Genomic DNA, 3,584 nt, shown 5'->3' on the forward strand with positions numbered 1-3,584 from the left:
CCTCATCTTGATTAGACACATTATATGTGTACCCCAAACTATTTATCCATCCATAAGTGAAGCCCTTAGCATGCCACATGCCCAAGGTAAACCAATTTTTATGCCTAACCAAAATTGACAATCCCATAAATGTTTTCCATTATATTAGTGAACCAAAATAAGCAAGCAACATAGGGCAATGAATATGGACTATAACAAGATCTAGATGCAAATCTTGATACAATATGAATCCACATAAATGCTTCTACAAATCTTCTGAATTTGAAGTGAGCATTCAAAACAATGTTTCTATGTCAAATTTCAAGCGAGTTTCCATCCATTTTGGATCCAATTATTTCTCAATGATCAGAGTGCGGTCATGTTTTTCATGCATACACAATATATCCTTGGTCATATTCCAAATTCTCAAAAATTCCATGTGATTTTCCTTGTTAGCTCCAATTGACTTCATAAGCTTTGGAAATGGGACACATGTAAAATCTAGAATTGCACATGTTACATTGTTCATTAGTTAACATGCAACCTGGATAGATTAAGTAATTTGATGAGGATGATTAAGTACAAAAATATCTAAGCTACATTGCACAAAGACTCCTAATGTCTGGTGAAAGCAATGCAAGTTTCAACAAGCTAGGAATTCCCTTAGTAGGAATGACACCTAGATGAGAAGCAGTTCTAAGGTAGAGTGGTCAAGGCTTCTTCTCAAATGGGACAATTACATTTCAAAAAACAATTATGGATCAATTCCATACAATTCCCTTAACTAGAATGAGCCTTAGCGTGGTCAAGGCTTCTTCTTAAATGAGACAATTACATTTCATATATATATATATATATATATATATATATATATATATATATATATATATATATATATATATATATATATATATATTATTATTTTTTTTTAATTTATTTTTATGGATCAAGTCCATACAATTCCCTTAACTGGAATGAGCCTTTTCCATTTGTTGGGTTGTCATATGAACCCATGTGAAGCAAGATGGAATCAAATTTCATTGAAAAACTAATGTTATGAACACTCCCACTCACCCCCTTCTCGTGCCGCCTTCCACCAACCCGCACCCTCACTCTCCACCCACCTGCTCCTCAACCCACCTTCCCCAACCCCACCACTTAGGGCTGGTAATTTGAAATGAGCATAACTTTTTCGTTTAAAGTCCTTTCTTATTGATTTTTTTCCTCTAATTTTGTTTTTTGTGGTTGATTTAAGCATATTTCACTATATTCAACTTGATTTCTTATAGCATTTATGGAAATTCATCTTTAATCTCTGTATCATAAATTTTCAAGATACATAACTATTGCGTTTGAGCACCAATGCGGATGCCCTTTTTTTTAATGGAATAATTTTTCAAGAAATTAATGTTATGCTATCAAATTATATTTTTAAAGACATTTTACTTGTAGGTTGTAATATTCTCAATCCAAATAAGATCATAATTACAAGTATCAATTATCTCATCTCATTTAGACTTAATATGCACACTCATAAAAATGTCAATCTCTAATGACATCTAGTGTTCTTTTTAAGAAGTTGACATTTTAGATATAATGTGGAAGAAATTGAAAATTAAGCACCAATCAAATTTAAACCCACCAATATACAAATACCTCTAGACCCTACAAGTTTTATTCAATATTTTTTCTTAAATTTTAAAACCATTATACTCTTACTTAACCAGTACACAATTACTTCTATATTGTACAATCAAGAAAAATGAAGATTACTATTTTTTTAATGCTCTTTTTATAGTTGAACATGCTCTATATTTTATCCCCTTTACTATGCTTTTCGCGAGTAATTAATTATTAATTTGATTTTTTGTCCATCGAATTTCCCTTCATAATTTTTCCTTAAATTTTAAAACCATTATACTCTTACTTAATCATTACACTTTTACTTCTATAGCTATAACCATTACACTCTTACTTATATATTGTATAATTAAGAAAAATTTAATTTTTTTTTTTGAATTTTCTTTCTATCCCTTAACATGCTCATTTTTTATCCCGGTTTACTATACTCTTCACGGATAATTAATTATTATTTTTTTTTTTTTCAAGATTTTATCCAAGCGTTCATAGCGGATAATTAATTATTATTATTATTATTTTTTTTCAAGATTTTATCCAAGCATTTATACTCTGATTGGAGATTTTATTCAAGGGTTTCTGACATGACTGGAGGCTTCAACAGCTATAGAAAAACCCTGATGCATTGATCACAACGCATGGACATGTTGCGCGCAACAATAAGATTCCCATGTTCAGGCAACAGGTTGGGTGGTTCTGGATCCAATCCAAATGCGCAGCAGTTTGATGTGGATGGTTCGTAGGCACACATTACAAAAGAGCGAGCACAAAAAACACTTATTGTTCGTTGAAGGTTGAAATCCGAATTTCTGCCTCTTCCAGGTATGCGATATCTTGACCTACTTCAACTAGGCTTCTTACGGCGTACTTTTATCAACAGACCTACCATCCCTCAGAGATCGATACAAATAGGCTATAGCTTAAGGAGAACCAATAGACCATGTTGGGGTTTCGAATGAAGACGTAGACAGTGGGAATGCGGATCTCTTGCTCTTGGGTCCATAAGGGTGGATGGACTTGGTGGACCACTGAACTCGAATAAGGTATTTCCCAAGACCCACTTTTAGCAATATCTGTTATGCTACTGCAGGAATCGTTTTATCCTGGATGAGCTTTTAAGAGATCTTAGAGTTTTTGAATTTTCTCTACTGTATTGGTAGTGGTGCCAGATCTTTAAACCTCTTCTGGATTTTCTCCAATAGTGTAAGGCCGGCCACTTGTTGAGTTTCATCAAGAGGTATACTCACCAGGAAAACCAAGTCATACTACATTGCTTCTGAATAGCTGAAACATCAAACCCTCTTTCCTTTAAACTCAGGGTTCTCCTGGGGTTTGTTTGGCATACACAAAACAGTCTCATTCCTAATCTGCAGTTTGGATCTGCATCCTGACTTTAAATTTACTAATGCTCTGTTTCCAAATACAGATATTTCCCAATCTGGGCACATTCCTCTTATTCTATACCAAACCCACGATGAAATAGAAGTGCCACTTAGCGGGGACCCGTAGGCTTGAGGGCCCGACTGCTAAGTAAATGAAGGTTCTGGGCCTCTCTCCCAGCTCCAATCGAACCGGATGTGGCCAGAGTGCTCGCGTCTGAGGCTATCGCTTCCATCCATCCAGCTATCCCATAAGAACCACCTTCTGTCCCGTCATCGATGTGGTTACGGGTGGGGTAGAGAGCCCCCCTACTTTGTCACCATGAAGGAGGATTCATTCTGATAGGACTCTTGCCAAAAAAAGCATATTGCGGCCCAGAGAAGTAATACAAGGGACGCTATGGCCTGGAGAAATAAAATATCTAAAATTTCAGAGTAGAAATGATCTATGTCCAAAACATTCGGACCACTTGCAAGGAATGGAGGGAGCACCTTTCATGTTGAGATTTTCTGTTTTGCATAAGATAGGCAAAATCTCAGTAGATGACAACAATAGGAATCAGTTCCTAGATTAGCTCCAGGTTGTTG

Source organism: Pinus tabuliformis, chromosome 1_2 (assembly GCF_031772625.1).
Source record: "Pinus tabuliformis cultivar Carrire ecotype Pingquan chromosome 1_2, CPIR1, whole genome shotgun sequence".
Classification (NCBI taxonomy): domain Eukaryota; kingdom Viridiplantae; phylum Streptophyta; class Pinopsida; order Pinales; family Pinaceae; genus Pinus; species Pinus tabuliformis.